The sequence below is a fragment of the Polyodon spathula genome, chromosome 6 (genome assembly GCF_017654505.1).
Source record: "Polyodon spathula isolate WHYD16114869_AA chromosome 6, ASM1765450v1, whole genome shotgun sequence".
Classification (NCBI taxonomy): Eukaryota; Metazoa; Chordata; class Actinopteri; order Acipenseriformes; family Polyodontidae; genus Polyodon; species Polyodon spathula.
This window is the reverse complement of record NC_054539.1, coordinates 2,824,300-2,845,640: the sequence shown is the minus strand read 5'-3', so window position 1 is coordinate 2,845,640 and position 21,341 is coordinate 2,824,300. Positions and strand designations below refer to the sequence as shown.

General features: G+C 39.2%; 1 long non-coding RNA gene across 1 annotated transcript; it reads right to left on the bottom strand.

The window, feature by feature from the left end:
* Positions 1-20,074, bottom strand: LOC121316696. Its single transcript, XR_005950438.1, has 5 exons — positions 19,938-20,074; positions 19,674-19,807; positions 10,487-14,390; positions 2,635-2,803; positions 1-909 (listed from the first exon to the last, which is right to left on the bottom strand). It is a non-coding gene; the product is annotated as an uncharacterized LOC121316696 (long non-coding RNA).
* Positions 20,075-21,341: the final 1,267 nt, after the last annotated feature.

Sequence of the window (21,341 nt, the reverse complement as noted above, 5' to 3'; positions counted from 1 at the left end):
AGCATCCATGACTAAAAAGAGCATAGAAACAGGAGCTTAAAAAACAAACAGAAGATGAGACCGGGAGGGATTCTAGGTTAATTGGAGACAGAGGATGCTGAATAAAAAGGCGAATAAAAAACGGTAGAAACAATTAAATATTCTGTTTATACAGCAAGTATATATTTAAAATAAATAGCAAAGGGCAAACAGTTAAAAAGGTATTCATGACGGATGAGGATATTATACAGTATATGTCAGAATACAAACAATATTCCTATGGATGACTGCAGGAAAATACATATAAATAGAACAAGAGAACATCTGCAATACTCCAGTCCTCAGTAGGCTGAAAAAGTGATATTTTCATCATTAAAAAACAAGGCAAGGAATTCCTGCTGTAAGTGCACTTTGCATCAAATGAAAACTGCAGCACAGTCTGCAGACTTATGAGTAAATGTTGTGGGTACATGGCACTGCAATTTTATATCATCTTTTCAAAAGGCTTATATATTAGAGGTCTGCATCAGATTCAAAACAGGCTGGATACTGCAGACCTGTGCAATAACTCACCATCTAGAAGCAATGCTACTTGGTAATAATATAAAGTTCAAACACAAGCTATAAAAAAAATTAGGTTGACAGAAAGGCACATCCAGATATTGTACTGTCTTTATTTGCAGAAGACAGAGTGCTAGCCTTTGCAGTCTCACACATTATAAAGCAGTACAGTGTCATTTTGATGAAGCACTGAGTTAAAACAGTCCTAATATAATCAGGTAGCACTGCAGAAAAAAAGGGGCAGTGGGAAGTTCATTCCTTTTCAATTCCACATTTAAATGCAGGTCGTGATCTTGCCAGGATTTTAGGAGTACTTTGTATGCTCTGCCCAGTTCTGTGGCATTGGGGTTCATCACTTAATATGCTATACTGAAAGATGAGAAAACGGAAGGATGACATGACAGCTTTCAGTAGCAGTAATTCACAATGATACCTACAGTGTATGTAATGAGATACTTACATTTAAACAGTGCTGCACACTGGCTCTATTGGAACTTATTAGCACAAAACAACGTAAATAAGCTCATTTATTTTGTCGCCAAATGATACACCAGGGATGAAAAAAAGGATTCCCTTTGTGTAGCGGTTTGAACCATTCCTGGTTTAACCACAAGTTTAATAAGACACACCTCAGCTGGTTATTTATACACACTGGGGCTAATCAAGCTGGTTATTTCTATCCCTGTACACTGAATGCAGGTAGGGGTGAGAAAGCTGGCATTGAGCACAGGGAATAATACAAAGGGTGTGGTCGCCAAGCTCTGAGGCCATGTGGCCACTTTAGGAGTTTTTAAATGAAAGCTACTTTTACATTTTGCTGGAGCAGCAGGGCTTTCTGTCTCTTCTCAAAAGAATGTGCTGAACTCACTCGTAGGTAATCACCCAGTCAATGAATCAGTAAAGATTTTATTTCTACAGGGAACTGAAGACCATAAAAACCCATATAAATAAACAGATACATGGAAAACCAGAGAAATCTTTAGCTTAGGAATACAAACAGTGTATTAAAAAAACTGTTTGTCTCATCACATCACAAGGTTACAGCCGTTAAAGGTGTATAGATTCCTTCGGCTGATTTAGCTGAATTTTGATCCATTTGTTTTATGGGGGACTGTGACAAAGTGCCCGCCCCTGTGTATATAATCTGTTATGTTGCGTGTGGTTTGTTAAATGTTGGTGTATAGACATTGGTACATGGGATATAAACGGGTCTGTGTTTCACGTGTGTTTAGGAATGTATATTTGTATTTAGGCATGAGGATTGTACATCACTTCACGTACATTTAAAGTAAGTAGTAGTTAATATGTGAGCACGAGGTTGCACATAATTAATTCAAGTGCTGGGATTCAAGTGAATAATTAATAAGTAATTGAATCCCAGCACAACAGTATATATAGAGGCACGTTTTCACATACTGGCGGTTGGGTGTTCGATGAGTGGAGAACATGATTGGAGACGGAGGAAATAATAAGTATAATAATAATAATAACGTAAAGTATCTGCTCACCGTGTTTTTGTTTGGTATTAGTCCGTTTTTGTTTGTCTTTTTATTTTGGCATAGAGTGCCATGTCCTGTTGTTTTCTGTTTGTTTAAACCCTTTTATTTTACAATAAACCGACGCAAGCAAGCGCCATCATCATTTCAATTCATCCGTCCTGTTTTGTGTATTCATTTCCTGGTTCTGACGTTGCCCACTTCGGCCGTCTTTGTGACAGGGACACATTTTTTATCAAATATTAATTTGCCTAATATTTTTCCTTCTTTTCAGATATGGTTCTTAATGCTGAGATTTAATATTCAAGTGAGACAGGACCATTCCCAATTTAAGACAACCCACATAATTGCAGATTGCTACATAAAATGAGCAGCAGAGCCAAATACCGCCACCATATAGAATCATTAAAATACTAACCCTTCATGATTTTCTCATGTTTACAGACAGAAATAAACTAAATAGCAGTTAAATTCTGTTGGATGTATGAACATCACAAGCTTGAACCCTTTGATAACAGTAGCAGTGTTCAGATCAATTGAAGAACTTCATTTCCGCCATGCTTTTTAACTACTCCAGCAGCGCTGGCACACCTCTTACCGCCGTATCTCTCGAGTGCCAGCACCAGATTGGGGCCTGGTGGAGCCGGTAGAAGTCCCGCTGGAACCTCTTGGCCAGCCGGTAGAGGTCAGGGAAGCGGCGCAGAAGGTTCTCCTGGAAGTTTTGCAGCAGCTCTGAGTCTTCCACAAAGGACTCCACCAGGTTTAGCCTGCAAGCCAAACAAGGACAGGAGGAGCGGCGTCAGTGAGGGAGCGTCTCCTTGGCTTTCACTCAGGAACCACAGGCTTTTTCACATCAGTACCGTTTGAAGGTTTGCAACGCCCCAGTTCAACCCTGTCCAAGTGCTCTGATAGAAAGGACTAGCATTGGCTACAGCGTATGCTCTCAGGGTTCTGTTAATTTGGCTGTTCCAAGGTTTCAAACACGTACAGGAAATTGATCTTTTGCATATCAACTCCCGAAGACGTGGAACCGCTACCATCATAGTAAAAGTTGGAATCAGATAACCTTTCTACATCTGGTTTTATAGATTGGATTTGGGAATTGCTTAGATCCACTGCCAATGCTTCTGGTTCATTAACAAATAATCTTATTTATTCTGATCTCTGTGTGCTGCTAATTACATTTGAACCACACATGCTTCATACCGTGTTTGTACTTTGCGACTATCCCTTTTCTTGTTTTCCAGGACCCCCTTGTAAATTAGGCCATGTTTCAATAGGTAAATCTCCTGATTAAATAAATAAATGTACCTTAAAATATACTTTAAAACTCTGAAGTGTGTCATCAGTGCAACTCTTTATATCCACAGCAAGGAGAAAAAAATTTATTACTGAAGAGAAATATCTTGGGAGTAAATAAATCCTGTAACCACTAGGGGTGTAACAATACACTAAGGCAGGGGTTCCCAAACTTTCCCAACTTACCACCTGAGTAGCTAGATCAGGACAACTGTAAGCTGCTGGAGACTGGAAGATGCTGGCAGATGTTGGTCAATGGCTTATTTTTCCACCTGAGATTGCCACCACTAACCTTCAACCAGACATTGTCTTGTGGTCTGGATCAGAACACCTTGTTCATCTGATAGAGTTAACAGTGCCATGAAAGGCTGTTGTGGATGAGATGTATGAGAGGAAGAAACTTCGGTATGCTCAACTAGCTGCTGAAGCAGAACAGCGAGGATGGAGAGCCCAAGTTTACCCAGTGGAGCTGGGTTGTCGAGGATTTGTGGCACACTCTACAATCGGTTTCTCAGAGATGTTGGGTTCAGTGGCCAAGAGTTGTGTCGCACAGTTTAGAACTTATCTGAAACAGCAGAAAGGAGCAGCAACTGGCTGTGGTTGAGACGGAAATATTCTGGATGGGGATCTCAAGCACAATAGAAATAAAGCAACGCTGATGTACGGGTAAGTAAGCTGGGCTAAGTTGAGTGGGGGACGGAGGGGGGTGATGCTGGGATGTCAGAGTCACTGTTGAGCCCTCTTGAGGTGTTGTGGGCTAGTCGCCAAAACACCGAAGACAGAAGGTGCCCACTTGAAGACCCCAGAGATGTACCCTACTTAGCTCAATCCAGACGGTTGTCATGCTGATGCGCTGGGGAGACCCCACTGTTGTTGATCCCCGGAGTCAGCATTGCAGCTGTTGTGTGTGTTGATGTGCTGGGGAGGCAAAATAAGCTGATTCCTGGAGCTAGCATTACACTTCAGCCATCAATAAAAGGCAGAAGGATATCTACATCAACAGATGGAAAGAAACGCAAATTGATGGAGATGCAGATGGCGTTTACTGTAAAGCTACAGTAGTAAAGTCTTAGTTGGTGCTTATCTTGGCGAGAGCCGAGTTCAAATCAGCATGAAGTTTTAACATCTACTCTCATGTAATGGAAATCTTGTAATGCTGCTTCTATGTGATCGGAGCTAACTAACAGCAGGTGGGCTGAAGACCCAATCGTGTCATTGCATTTTTTTAAAGCCCCACTGAAGTTTGCTTCTGGTCCTGATGCACAGCCAGGGGTCAGTACAGATAAGCAAGGCATACTGGTCAGGGGCAATGTGAAGCAGCAGCCTGGTACAACATATTATAAAACCTAATGCAGTGGAGAAGCTCCAAGTTAAGAACTCCACACTCGCAAATTTGTTTCCTTATTGCTATTCCTCATGTTAAAGACGTAGACATTTTATTAACACACACATTAAATATATTTAAATATACATGTCTCAGAGAAAGACATATCACTCTTATGAACATCCTCCATTTCTAGTGTCCAGCTGTATTAGAAGGAGCAGCCCCAACACTTAAGATCCCTGTTGTCTGTTATCAATTATTACAGGAGTCATTGAGAAACTGTATTTTTAGTGCTTGTGATAAGTGAGGAGCATGGTGCCTTTAGTCAAAGCTGTTGGAACATGCCTGCTAATCTCCTATCAGTGCTCTGTCTTTAGTGACTCTGTAGCTGATGCATACTTCACACACAATAGTCTTGTATCTTGTAAAGCGCTTTGTGATGGTGGTCCACTATGAAAGGCGCTATATAAAAATTAAAATTAATTAATAATTAATTCACCTGAGTGCTTAGCGGAGACAACCAAACCCAATGCATTTCACATCCAGACCATTGCCTCACAGGGATAGAAATAAGACTCCCATTGCATTGAGTTAATAAGAAACACATAAGCTTGTTACCTATATACTGTTACAGGAAGCCTGCAAATCACCTGCAAAGCGACATACCCTGGAACTTTCATTTCACACGCTCACTCTCCTCGAGGGCCTGGTGGAGGTAATGACTCTCGTATCGCATGGTTACAGAGGGCCTGCAAATCACCTACATGCAGCGCGACGTACACTGGAACTTTCATTTCACACGCTCACTCTCCTCGAGGGCCTGGTGGAGGTAATGACTCTCGTATCGCATGGTTACAGAGGGCCTGCAAATCACCTACATGCAGCGCGACGTACACTGGAACTTTCATTTCACACGCTCACTCTCCTCGAGGGCCTGGTGGAGGTAATGACTCTCGTATCGCATGGTTACAGAGGGCCTGCAAATCACCTACATGCAGCGCGACGTACACTGGAACTTTCATTTCACACGCTCACTCTCCTCGAGGGCCTGGTGGAGGTAATGACTCTCGTATCGCATGGTTACAGAGGGCCTGCAAATCACCTACATGCAGCGCGACGTACACTGGAACTTTCATTTCACACGTTCACTCTCCTCGAGGGCCTGGAGGGATTTCAGCCAAATCCGAATGGATTATTGGAGCTCCAGGATTTACAGTCACACATGCAAATTCATAAAACATTTGTGCATCCATACAAGAGACCCCCTTTAAAGCAGGATCTCCCTACTGCTGTAGGAACTGAGCATTTCAAATACATTCTGGAAAATATAAGCAGGCAGTGAAGGACTATACATGCTGTATAAACCACTCACCCTCACTGGACCAGCAGGAAGGGAGTTGAGAAAGATGTCTGACGTACTCTTCGAAGTACTGGGGGGGACGGGGGGAGGGGGCAATAAAGGATGTGGTAAATGGCATTTAATATGTGGTGTAAAAATAATTAAAATAAAAAAAACACTACAGTGACTGTCCAGCAGATGGTGCTCATGATAAAAACAGCATCAATTTTGGTGAATAAAGAAGCAATGGTCTCAGGTTGAGGTTAACCTCAGGAGCTGAATAGCATGCATTCAGGAGACTCCAGTACACAACACACTGTACTGTGCATGTTACACTTAGACTTAACTTTTAAGTTAACAAAATTAGAGTAAGTTATCATAACAATATAGTTTAAGAAAAAACTAAAACAGGCAGATGCCAGTAAAAAATGCTCAGGTTCTGTGTGCTCTTGGAGAGCCAGAGCAGTGCAATAAAAGAAGCATTTAAAACAGCAATTGCCTTGTTTGCATCACTTAGTTTTTCTACTTGACAGGCTAGCTGTAGATAAGGCTGGGCCTGACAATAAAAAGGAGCTGCTCACACAAACCATTATGATGTGTTGTGTCCTCAGCCCTGTACTGGTGTGGTGCTTTCTGGTACAGCAGTGTGAACAACAGCAAAAAAAAAAAAAAAACTTTGTACTACTTTGTACTGAGGATAAAGCATGCCAGTACTGAATCAGGGTTCTGTTCATTAAGTAGGTCACGAGACACCTTGGGGGATAAAAGAAACCGGTTTCAAGCCCCTCCCCATCCTCCCGCTTGCGAGGGGTAGTTACTGATTAACCAATCAGGTTGTGGTATTCCTACAAAATCTCAGTCAGTCTCATAGCTGCACCTCAAGCCAAACGTCAAAGTGTTAATTTAGAATGAAAGCTTCTTTAATTGGAGCTTCAGTAATATACAACATGATCGCTCTCTTTATTGGCTTCCTAAGGCACACACATCGTTCCACTGCTGTATTTTAGGTTTTTGTTTGTCTTTTTTCAAAAGCCACAGAGACACTAGAATTACCTGAACTACTGTCTCATTTTTTCTCACTCTGGTCACATATTCTTCTAAGCATAGTCATTAACCAGCCTTGTTCTTGCTACACAAACCTCTTATATTTTCTCTCAAAAATAACCTGTAGACGTGTTTTAATGCAAGGCAGCAGCATATAAAAGGGAAGGCAAATACTTTAGTAAAAAAACCAAAACATTCACTAAAGTATATTTAAGAACACTGTGGCTATCATTACAATTCTTCCCTCTGGACACCTACTGTACATTGTGTATTAGGAAAAACGTGGCTGTGAATCAAACCTGTACTTACTCAATACAAAATACTCCAGATGACACTGAAACGGTTAAGCTGATGGAACACAAAGCCATTTTCTTAGGAACAGTGGCTTGAAATCTGGTTGCAGGAGACCTAGTTTCAGGTAACTCTGCTGCCTCCCCTGGTGGGCCATGCAAACCTTGTCTCCTGAAACCAAGTTCCAAGCCACAAACGACATGTGCTTGAACTGGGGGTATACTTGGCAGTTTCCCAGCAACAATAAACAAACCACCTGTGCGCAGTGAAGTGTCTGGGGGCAGGTGGAAGAGGCATGCCTGCCTGGGGGAAGAATTTCAGACACACCTTCACAGGGGGAGGACGTTGTTTGTTCAATTGAAAACAAAAACAAACAAAAAAATTGATGGTAGTTATCAGCAAGGTTGAAAACACAATAGAGGGCCAATGGGTCTGTGATTGACACCATGTTTATTCCTGAAAAAAAATGTCAGAAAGCCTTGGTGATCAGATAGCAGTGCATTGTATACAAACATACCACTAGAGGGCTCTATTTCACTTTTTAGGCAGCAATAAGTTTTTATATCATGTATATGGGGAGTGTTTGTGTATATGTTAGGGTAAAATTCTGAATATTGTCAAATCTTAAGATTTACTGGTAAATGTCAGAAATAAACATGATAGCTATTTATTTATTAAGGCTTCAGGAGTCCTGTGTAAATCCAAGTGCCACAAGAGTCTACCACGCTGCAGTAAGTAAATATAAAGTGTGATTCTCTTGAAAAAATGATGGTCCTAAATGATTTAATTTGCATTTAGCAGAATGTTATTCTTCATCAAACTGCTACATACTTCGAGTACAATATCCTTCAATACCATTGTGAATTGTTATATGCAAATCTAGCGGCATGTTGGTGGATCACAATATTGTTCAGTACCATGTTGAATTGCTCAGTTGTGCATTATTGTAATATAATGTGTATGCAGAAAAAATATTGTTCAACATTAATGATTATTTTGTTAATTGACAATTTCTATGCAGGAATAAATACATTCTTCGATGATATACCTACATTTAGCAATACGCTTCAGTAAATCATAAAATTTACCGGTAAATGTCAGAAAAGCAATTTATTTATTCATCATTTCACACATTCTCCACCTTATTTACCAGATTCAGACTTTTACTGTAACACACACAGAGACACACACACACACACCTGTATAATACAGGAAAGAGCCTTTTCTATCTGTAACTTACCTAATGAATCTCATAATTAAACACACAGTAAAAACCTGAAGTAGGTAATATATTTATCCAATTAAAATATATATTTATCCAATTTTAATATGGTCTCATAGTTCAGGGTTTATTTCAGATAAACGTTCTCCCTTTATAATGCTCTAGTCGGGAGCCATAGTTAAAAGATTGTGCTATTTGTGTTCTGTCTTATAACGAGCATTCTAAATGTTAGTGTAATGGCATTATCAGGCAATGGGAGCCATAACCATATCGTTTTATAATCTGTCTGCCTCATAAAGGTGGAGCACTGTGTGTTACCTAAGCAATCTCTTTGAAAATAATGGCAACGGCTTTTACAAACTCCCAATTCAAGTACTCCAATCAAAATCGATCCTGTCTGTAAATCTGAGCACAATAAAAAGCTGTCCCTGATCCATTTAGCTGAGAATAAATCAAGGCAGATTATCTATTGGATTGACGAAGGCATCAGCATTAACCATCAGTCAAATTTCCTGTTTTCTACAACTGCTACTCACCACTAGCAGGCTCTCCAACAATCAATAACAACAAATCTATTACACAAGGTTGGTGAAATGCTTCTTTAGTCAGGGTAACAGAAGTACAATCTATATTTCAATATGAAGCACATTTCACATGCATTTTTATAGTTTCACAATTCTTAGTTGCACTGTTGCTGACCCAAATAGAAAAACAGGAGTCAGAGTATTCAAGGTGAAGTTTTGTCAATACACTTCATATTCAAATTTGCATTTCTTGTTCAGAAACCTATAATCTGTTTAGAAAATAAAAGTCCCAGCAGCGAGTTGAGACAGGGCTCATGCAAATCGACTGCACTGCTGAGTAGCACGACTGTTTGAACCCAGCACAGGTGGAGATGCTGTGGTCAAACCATGACAAACCAGCTGTGCGAATAAACCATCTATGCTACTAATATATCTCTGAGGACAAAGATGGAGATATAGTGAAACTGGGAAATCAGAGCCAGGGGGCATTGGGAATGACACTTCACGCCTGCCATGAAGAAATTTGTTTTAAAACTAGTTTGAAGGTGAACTGCTCATGACGCCCGGTTTTGAATAAGGTGGGTACCGACGTCAACGTCAATGACGCTTTGGTGGGGGATCATAAAAAACAATAAACAAAACACCACAGATGAGGAGTGTCAACAAGACTTCTTTCTGGCCAGGGGCTGCCTTGAAGAATCAAGAAAACCCTAAACACTCCCGTCAATGGATAGCTGTCAATAGTCTGGGTTTTATTTGAGACCTGCCTAGGGCTGCATGAAGATATATTTAATTTGTTCATTATATCAGCTATATATTCCATAGCTACGACTCATGACTTTTGTGTAGTGTTGCTTGTTAGAACAGAAAAAACCCAGCATAAAAAATATCAGTGGATGACATCTTCAAATCTCAGCTCCCCTATTAGAATCATTGTAAAGGCCAGGTGACCAAGCAAAGTGTCAAGTACAATACAATGCTACAGCTGAAGAGTAGATAAGCATCAAATGAAGGGCATACCAAGTATGAATTAAATAGCCTACAGGTATAAAATACTATGCCACAGGCCATCACTCTACACATAGCTGGATACCAACAAATAGTGTGTTCTTTGTGTTTGAGCATGAGAGGAGGACCTTGCTACTGATAAAGCTTTTGCTACACTGTTTTTTTGCCACTGTGCTTGCATCACTTCTTTGTAAAACCAAAAAGAAACTGACTGCTAAGGTTAGAAAGCTTTCAAGAAAGGTGTAGGTATGATCTCTTAAATTAACCTCCTGAGTTACTCATTTGAAGCCTTTTAAACAGCCTACTTTATTTTATTATTTTTTTTTTTTTTTACTTTATTCAGTGTTAAATTATTTGTGATTACACCTTTGCTAATTAAGCTTAACACTTGTAACTCACATTAATAGACGGCTCCAAAATTCAACATTGCCCTGTTTCTTTCCTATAAAAGGAGATAGCCAGATGGACAGTCAGTTCTGACTTCTGTTTGTCTTTGTTCATGAAGAGTTCTTCCCAGAAAGCTTACTCCATGTCAGGCCGGTCCCATGTGGAAAACCCAAACAGAAACCGCCCTACCCAGAATTCAAAGGGAGAAAGCTGGGGTATAAAAACAAGTGTCAACAGGTTTCAGTTGGAAAGTCTACTCTGCTGTTGCCATGGTGCTAACAGCCTCAGGGCATTCCGATGTGCTCTCAGAGAACCAATGCAAGCCTACCTTCAATGACTCATTAGCCTCGGTTGAAGAACAACAACAATTTTGAATAGCCACAAGCCATCACAGAAATCAGATAGGTAGGGAAATATATCATCCCCCTCCCATCATCATCATCATCATCCACACACCCAGTGTTATTTCAGGTTCTCTGCTCCAATGTTAATCAGAACCACACCCTGGTTAATAGACACTGTGGCTAATCAAGCTTGTAGTAAAACCTGGAATGGGTGAAACTGCTCTGCAACAGGAGTCTTATTAGCATCCCTCGTACAGTATATCAGTACTACTGCAGCATTTGGTGTGGATAATAAAAGGCAATTGTTGCTGTTTTTTTTTTTTGTTTGTTTGTTTGTTTTTAATAAAAATATTTCATTTGAAGGTATTGGTTACTGTGGATTAATTTACCAGGTTGAAAGATAAATTGAATGGCATAACTAATCACAGAAATGTTTTTAACTGGTGTCAAGGACTCACTCATTGTACCCAGCTTCCTATCTGTCACCTGCCCTCCATGTGAATCTCACCAACTAAGATTCTAACTTTTCCAGAGGAAAAGACTGCTGGGCAACTTCCAGCCTAAAAATAAAGACTAACCCGGAGAAAGAAGTTAAAAGAGAACCCCATTTTCAAAGAAAAGCGCTGTTCAGCAGAGGTGCAGTGTGTCTTGAGTGCAATGCGGGAGTCAGGAGGCACAGACATTTCTCAATCTGCTTTCCCTTTTCGAATGAACAACTTTTAAAAAATACCAGTGCTGTCCAGTAAACAGGTCAAAGCACATTCACAGAGATCATCTTTGACTGGAAAACCACAACTCCTGGAAGCTTTAAAACAAACCTGTTGAAAACACTCACGTTTCCTCCAAGTTGTATTTAAGCCAGCAACTAGCAGAATAATTATAACTTGTTGCCAACCAATGCTGTATGAATCATAAGCGATTACTAGCTAGCATTATGGTTTGTTGTTAATTAAAACTACAGGCAACACCGCAAAACTAAGAAATTACAGGTTGTTTCAATTTCTCGCCAAGTAGAGTTTAAATAAGCAACGCTGTTCAATTTAGAGAGATCACTATAAGGACAACTATCAGGGATGGTAGATTTGTTTAAATCCCATTGGTTTTGCATGCACACAAATAATCTGCTCTAGTACAATGTAAACAAACTACGCCCAGGTGAGTCGCTCCAGCATCTTTGCTGCTTTGTGCTTTCGAGTTAAAATAGGTGGTACAATAGGGACAAGATGCAGGTAATTATTGGACATTTCATTTTATTCTATTCAATCAGCATACCAGAGCTGATTTCAGCACAGAAACACATGTCCTGGTATTACCAGCTAGTATTGTATATATAGCTCAACAACACACTATCTGAAGCCGTGGGTATGGATTTCTTCCTTTACATTTCAAATGCACCGAAGGCTCTCCCAGTAAACTGTAAATCCCATATGACAACAACTACGAGCCAACAAGCGCAGCACCGTCCACCATAGGTTTATAACATTGCGTGTGCACACACACACACATTACACGCAACCTCGAAAATAAAAATATTTCTAATAAAACAGATAATTTTCTGGCCTCCAATAATACTGTAATAATTGCTATGGGAAATGTGGGGAGTAAATGTAAGAATTGTTATGTGAAATGTTTGGGGTATTGGTTCAGCGATATTCGATTTGCCAAGCCTGTGGAGAGATGGAGGGACTGTTTAGTTAAGTCTGGGGGAGCGGGAGGGAGGCTGAATATGGTGACTCTTCCTGTTGTTAAGTTATGTGTACGGATCTGATTTAAATAAACCAGAGACGTGTTCAAGGACCAAACAGCCTCGTCTGGTTCTCTATTAAACATCACCTACAACGCTACCATATTATAATTTTGTTAGCGTGTTGATATAAATGCAAAGGTGAATATTTTGATCCCTGTTATTTAACAAAATAAATTATATAACAAAACAAATGTTGGTTGTCCAGTGTAGAGGGAGTGGCCTTTCTCCTTGTAACGAATGCAGTTTCTGCTGCATTCCAACACACACTCTGCATTAATCTCACTCTGCACCGTTCATGAGTCACCACTGTTGTCTTAAACCAAAGTTGTGTCTTGATTAACTGAAGCTATGTCTAGGATGTGTAAGACTGCTGCTGTAGGACAGTGCCTGGAGGAGATGGTACGCATCGGGCTGATCAACAGCACAACTACCCTCAGAAGCAAAGCCTATTTGTGCTCTGCAACACAGCAATCTCTCAATTCTCATACACAATCATGCCAGAGACACCAGGTGTACTTTCATTGACTCAAAACCTGGCACTGCATAAAACCACAGGGTACACTTAATCAGTGGGAAAATAAATTCAATTCCAACTACTTTCTACAGTGTGCAATACAATGAGGGGATATGCAAAAGTATATATGCATGTGTAACATATTCATAAACAGAGTTTACCAAGGCCACACTCTGCAACACATATCAGGATATCCTATATATGTATTGATTTTATTAAAATCTGATTTCAGTCTTGTGTTGTGTAACAGTTTCACAATGTATAGGCATCAAGCTCAGGTGTGTAATTAAAGTCAATGGCTCAAAGTGCTATGCAATGGGAGTCTTATTTCCATCCTTAATGTATTGTAAGCAAAACTAAATCTCACCAAACTTGTCAAGTACCATCTTAGTGTTGGGCTGTGATTGGCTTGCAGACTGAACCTCTGCCAACTGCACACAAACACCAAGAACAATAACAAGGAGGGTTTTGTCTTCAAAAGACAGCAACCTCACCAAAAAAAAACCCCACATTTTATATTTGAAATTGGACGAATAGAACTGTCTCACTACTGTGAAGACACCTTTGAGCAACTGAAAATTGTGATACTAGCATATAAAGAAGATTTAAATTTACAGCCACAGAGCCTCCAGGCTTCAAACATGCAATCACTGGTGTGAATGGAATTAACCAAGAGATCACAAGCAAGGTGTATTCAATAACAACCATTTTCTATGTAGTAAACCATGAGGATAGGAAACAAACATGAAAAACAATCTTCAACTGAACAGACATAGTTTACATAGGCACGTGCAAAATTCATGAACTCTTCAGTCAACGATGTAATGCGTAGAGTAAGTGGTGGCTACCACAGTGAAGGTTCATGTCATATTGGTGTGCTGGACCTGCGGTTGGGGACAGCTGCTATATTGGGCACTACTTGAACAATAATAGAAATGGGTTAATAGAATCGTACTGATCATAACGTGGGTGCTTCACTGCTGGATCAAATGAAAACGTGACTGTACTTTCATCTCTCTGAGTCATCAGATACAGGAACGTGCTGCATCATTCCAGTTTTTTATTATCATGAATCCATTGATTCAGTGAACTCTTCCCCAGTCCATACACCCCCATGTTCCCCACTGTGTGAAATGTGGCTCTGTGACTGCGGAGGGTGAAGGTGAGTAAAGCCCGGAGCAGAACTGATCTCTCCTCAATGCAGTTCTTGTCCATGAGGGGCTGTCTGATCCACTGGTTCACCAGTCCCTGCCCCTGGGGGGTTTTACATTTGTTTAAATGTAAAGATCCGGTGGTGTTGTTCGGGGAGGTCTGCAGATCAGGAGACAGGTTGGGTTTCATTCATTCATTCATGAGTAAGAATAACTGCAGGGCTGACACTGTATAATCAAATGCTGTTAAATTATATATAAAAAACAAAAAACACTAAGTCACTATTATTTCTGTTTTTCTGACTTTTTAAATCAAGGTCTTCTGTTCCCTCGGGTAATAAGATCTGGAAAGCAGGAGCAGACATAAACAAAGAGAGCACACAGCAGTGAAAACCTACATCACACAAGACACAGGGCAATATTGACAAAGCATTTACCGCCGAGCGGAGTCACACAAGACAAAGGGCAATATTCTCAAAGCATTTACCATTGAACTGGGTTTGCAGTCATTTTGGTAAAACAAACAGTGCAGTTACAGAACTAGCATTAAGGTAACATCAGGTAATTATCTGAAGCAGGGTTGGGGGCAACCCCTGCTTTTCAATTCCAATTCCTTTTCAAAATCAATTCCCCATTCCGATTCCTTTGAAGGAATTGGAATGAACAGTTTAGAGATATAATTGTTATGATTGTTCAACTTCTTTCATTTGAAGCCAATTTAAATGACTAACTGTGACTTCAATTCAAGTAATTTGTTGCCACTGCAAGAAGCTCGTTTGAACAGTATATAGTCAATTTGATCCATGATGTGTTGGAATTCATTAAAAGGGGAATGGGAATTGGAAATTCATTTTAAAAAGGAACTGGAATTGAAAAACAGCAATTGACCCCAACCCTGATTTGAATCTTCTTTGATGGTTGCCAATATGGCCCATGGCTTTGTAATAGGTTGCTATGCAGTGAGTACTGAGACGCGTGTAGAATACCAGTGTTCCAGGGTAATCATTCCTAAACTATATCAAGGAATGGTATGCAACTCGGAGGCTATTTGCCGTAGTACAACTTTACTCTTTATATAAAGGGGCATTCATTTGAGTTTGAAGAGGATCCAAACAAAAGAAGCTAACTGGTTACAATCTTTATTTCATGTCAACCCCCCTTGGTCCAATAAGACTTACTACAGGTGATGCTCTATCAGGAATGAGTTGCCAACATTAGGTCCTTATTGTGCTGAAACTGCAAGCAATGTTAATGCAGCTGATCAGGAGTGAAAAGTAAAGTGAAATGTATCACATTAGGTTGGCTTTTGAAACCTTTAGTTTCCTGATGTTTCATGAACCCAAGTCAGCAAAAAAAAAATAAAATAAAGGTTTCTGTTAAAGACAAGTAATATGTTCCTGTATTTGGGAATATGCACCGAAAAAAACAAAAATCTAACCTTTATTACAAAACATCATTACATATGGCATACAATATTAGTAAGTGGTACTATTAGAATAAGACTTTTTTCCTCTCTCTCTTTTTCATCCCAGACCAACACAACTCTCACGATAACTAACCCCCTCATTTGAATTAAAACACATTATTTTGAAACACATTAAAACACAACTGAATAACCACTTCTCGACTATTCTCATATAGGCCCACTAGTATTATATTATTTACCTGACACAGAGGCTGCAGTTTGGGCTGGAACCTTTCAAAATCAGTGAGCAGTTTCCTAGCAACATGTTTTAGTGTTACGGTTTTGCAGCCTTGGCCTATTTTATTGTCTGAGAAGAGAACCACAAGCAGTAAAAGCCCATTGTCTTTCATTGGACAAAGCTGATGAGCCTATACCCCACACAGTGAAGTACTGGAAGCATGTATCATTATTCAAATAGCACGGGGTGTGCTCTCAGGCAGTGCCAGGGACTCTGTTCAAGGTAGCCTGTAAAATCTTACAGTATCACAATACAAACGATTCATACCTCAATTACAAAATGATATATCATGTAAAGGGCCTTTGGAACTCCGTTCCAAGTCACAGGAATTCTGGTACAAGCGAATCTTTTAAATCAAATTTAAAAACATTGTTTGAATTATCTTATTTTTGAGCTGGATTGGTTGGCCAATGGCTTTTTTTTTTGTTTTTATTGTAAAGTGGCCTGGGATGCTCTGCACGAAGAGAGCTATATAAAAGTGAACAGTACTGTACTGTAAAGAAAGCATCACGGTTCACTGATACACAAGGATTGGTTACACCCACTAACTGCAAGATATGAAGAATCATTACAAACAAGAACTATAGAATCGATAATGAAGGGCATAAAAAAGAGGAAGAGGTTTACTTCCCTTGGAGTCCTCTGATTTGAACAGAACACACTTAGGGTGAACCATGCTAACATCAACATGAGCATGCACTAATTTGTTCTTACACTGATAATTAGATAATGTTACTTATCATCATGTACTCTAGGAGCCTCATCTACCAATCACTGTGTTATGGGTGTTTCTGTCAAGTCCACTAGCAGCATGGCAAATGGGAGTGGAAAACATCACATGTTTTTAATAAACTGAAGTGCGAGAAGGACAGTAACAATACACTAATAACAATAACAATTTCATCAAATACAAATGCTTGTAAGTGCAAATAAGTGCTGTATTAACACCAGCAGAATACGGGAACGCCAGTGTCATGCAACAGTTGTGACGGTGACAAAACGTGTTAGAGTGTTGTGTAAACATTTATTATTCAATGTCGTAAATAGCAGAACCAACTCACTGCAATTTAAACTTGTTTTTACTGTAAAATAAAACATTAACATGTAAAGAGCTGTTTGTGTTCCATGCTGTCAGAGCAGGACTTCAGTGACATTGAGCACTGGCGCTGCAGTATGCTATTCCCATTCCAACTTTTACTGTTCACAACTAGAGGTGCCGTCAACAATTCCAGACACAACATTGCAAAATATTCCAAATATAAACATGCCAAGTTCATTGCAGTCATCAGCTGTATAGATTAACCATTCAGCAGAAAGAGGTAACAAACAAGTGAGTCCAGACATGAAGTTACTGTTTAGTATCACTTTAGTGTCTCAGCAAGTTGTTGTATTTTAAGCAGTTCAATATGGTAGCAACTAACTTACTCCTGAAGTGGCACCAGCAATTAGATTTAGAGGAGTCATTAGCTCATAAAGCAACAACTGTATCTGGAGTCCTGATTTGTAATTTTGTTTTAAAGAAATGTGTTTTAAAGAATAAACAGGAAACAAAAGCAAAACAGGTCGTGAAGCTCATTTGACCAAAAGTGCTTTACCAGTGTTATTACAAGCACTTGCACAAGCAAATGAGACAACTGTGTGATTTTTATGTTTCATGCTGAATTTACTGTATCATGATATATATCGTACCACGAGCCTCGTATCGCGATACGGATCATATTATGAGTCTTGTATAGTGATACGGATCACATCATGAGCCTCGTATCACGACACCGATCATATCATGAGCCTTGTATCCCAATACGGATCATATCATGAGCCTTGTATCACTATACAGATCATATCATGAGCCTTGTATCGCGATACAGACCGTATCATGAGCCTTGCATCGTGATATGGATCATATTATGAGCTTCACATCGTGATACACACCAAGCAGCCATACTTTTACCAGGTGAGCCACTCGGGGACTGACGAGAACAGCCTTAACCAGGACCTAAAATGAAGAATATCAGTGCATTCAAACAATCTACCTGTACACAGTCTTACCAATGTGCTGGCTATGTTTTTTTATTATGAGCCTTGTCTGAGAATCTCACTGCTGCTGGCTACAAGTCCAGCATTCCTGGGTAACAGCAACTAATCAGGACAGAATTTTGCTCCATATTCAGCTGGGGCCTGAGCAGCTCCCCTTGCAGAGCAATCTGAGCCATTCCAGGTTTTAGAATGTGTTTACATATTACAGTGCAGCAAGCTTGACGTACACAGTAACAGCATTGAATTGAGCTCATTATCTTCAATTAACATTCTGCAAAGATCATGCCAAGTTAACAAGTATCTTTGGTCATGTTATTTTAATTCTAAATATCATCAGTAACCAACATTAGCATACCAATGTTTAAAGTATCACAGAGAACAGTTAGTTAAATGTAGACAAAATACAGGACACCAGTTTACTGCTTATGATTGTCTTTAACAAACCAATGTCATCTTCGAGGACAAGCACTGCTAGAAGTGCCTCTTCGGTGAGCTTGAAAATCAATCAGAGGATTCTCCTTGTGTAAAAACCACAATGGACCTCCCTGAAGATCATTCACCGGCTGGGATAAATTTAGATCCTAACACTTAGTAAGAACCAGCAACATCACAGCCTCTACACCTGATGCTAGTGCAAGTAGTTGTAGAACCTATTCTGTCAATTATTATTTTATGTTTACTGTGAACTAAAATAGCTTCTCTTTTGAATGCTACAACTGGGGCCTTAAGAAATACTTTTTCAATGTTTCTGAATTATGTAGAATCTGCAAGTGTTTCGAAATATTTCTTAGAAATATTCGGCAAAAGTTTAGAGTAAGTCTTTACTAATGGGACTCTTTTGACCTTTTATCTCTATTTTTATAAACTAGTAGATCATCTCTTTTTAGTGTATCCACTTTTCTTAATTCTGTCTCCATAATTCTTTCTTTGTATCCTCTTTTTTAAGATTTGCTTTTAAGACATTTCTTTGTTTTACATAACATTCAGTAAGTCGTATCAGAAACGTTTCCTCGGCCGAGGAAAAAATGGTCGCCATACCCGCGATACGAAATCGCACTCTCCAGGACCCAAGTACAGGTGGGAGGCGGACACACACCTAATGACCGGACACACTACACGGACGAACGTAATTGACTCTAACGCTATATATTATTATCTATATATATATATATATTTTATCTATAGATATATCTCGATATAAGCACCCTAATCTCTATACAGTACTATATATAATAATATATATATATATACAGTTAGATATTTGTCAATATCAGTTATACATATATATATATATATATATATATATATATATATATATATATATATATATATATAGATATAAACTAAAAAACATAAAGTGCAAACCAATATATGGCAATTTATGTATTAAACAAAGTCTCAATAAAGAACCAAATGTTTTCAAAGGCTTGTAGCTAATGATACATCATATTACCTTGTAGAGATGTCTTGGTTGCACACTTATATAATTTATAAGAACATGACCACTAAAAATTACTTATTAAAACTTATGTCACTGTATTGTTAAAAACAAAAGCAGCATATAAACAGGTGGTTGTACGCCACGCGATGCGTTTCGACACTCACGTGTCAAACCTATATATGTAAAGGTGCATAAGATCTCTTAAACTCGTTAAACTGCGCACCTTCAACAAATGCATTTCTGCACGGAAAAAGTTACATACATTCTTTCCATGTGGTTGCAATAAGTAATCGTTTTCCTTCAAACATCAGCTTCTCTTGCCCTCAAGACTTCCACTGCCAGCTCCTGAAATTATGAAAACTGATGTTTCTTATGCATCACTTCCATCTCCCTGTCCTACAAAGAATAAGAGAGATAATATCAGAGAAAGAAAGAAATGAGCAGAATAAAAGAGTGTGTTTTTTGTTGGAGGCTAAGAGGATGATGTCCGTAAATGGATCCTGAAACATGACGGCAAGAAACGTACCTGGGTTTCTAGTACTGCTGTGACCTTCTTTTCTGTCTTGAAAAGAAATTGTTGACAGAAATATAAAGATGAAAAAAAAAGTTTACATACTAAACCTTCCCAATTGACCAATTATCTGATGTCTAAGCAACCTACACTGAAAACAAAATGTTCCTGTTTTTTTAATAATTACATAATTAAAGATTGCTTAATGTTACATCCAGGAGCTTACCCAATCGTTTTTCACCCATCTCTTTTTGTATCGCAAGAGCACATTGTCAAAAAACTCATAGTGACAGACTATGCTGCACCTCTAATAAATGTAATTGAAAGAAATAAAGCAGGTGCTGAATTTTGTATTGAATCTCCCAACCTCGCAGGACTGTTTAGGGTATAGTTTGAATGCTACAGATGTAATTGGATGAGTGCTGTGGCAGTCTTCAGGGACAGGTTTCTCAAAATTTGTAATCTGGATCAAAGTGATCCGGATTTGTTATCCTAGATTTTGTGATCCAGATTACTTTTATCTGGATTGTTTTTTCAGAAAATGTCACTGCTGGATTACTTTTATCCAGATAACAAATAATCAGGATTAGAAAAATCTGATTTTTTTTTTTTTTTGGTTTGTTTTTTTAAAAGGAATCTGGATCACAAAATATAGGATTATATAATCTGTATCACTGTTATCCAGATTACATTTTGAAAAATCGGCTCCTGGTTACTTTAGATTTCAGAATCTACAGTGAATATTAACCCGCAGAAGAAGCACAGCAATGATTTCAAGGGCAATGACCACAGTGGCAGCAATGACGCCCCCCATCACTCGATTCGTGGTGAATGTCGGGGGCTTCTCATCAACTTAGCAGATCATGAAGCTCGAAATCCACCTGGGCTCCGGTCACACTGGCAGTCAAGGTGTTGCTGGCATTCCTGAGCAGTGTCATACGCTTCACCTGCACTCAAACGGGGGGAGTGTTTAAACTCAACAGCTAGCTGCTTTTTACAAAATGATTTACCTACATCTTTCTCAATACAGTACCCCACTGTGACAATGTCCTTGTCACCAGAGCCGTCGCTCTTCAGAGCCACAACAACAGTGTGGCTCTCCAGTTCATACTGGAAAAGAAATAACTGACTTCAAACACACCGTCAAGTCGTGAAGATGAAGTGTCTGTGCGCAGTGCTTTAAATAAGGTTAACCTGACAAAACAATGCATACAAATTGCTTTGCTATTATTAAGACTATGTTTTTATTTACCACATGTTGTGTATTACGTGTATTAAGCATGACCAAATTTAAACTCTGCCGTACTCTGAGTAATATAGGAAAACAAAGAAAAACACAACTATAACTTCTGGATCCGCCATCTCAACTCTAAGCTCCTCCTATACCGAGTCATCTACATGCAGCTCGACACGCTCTTT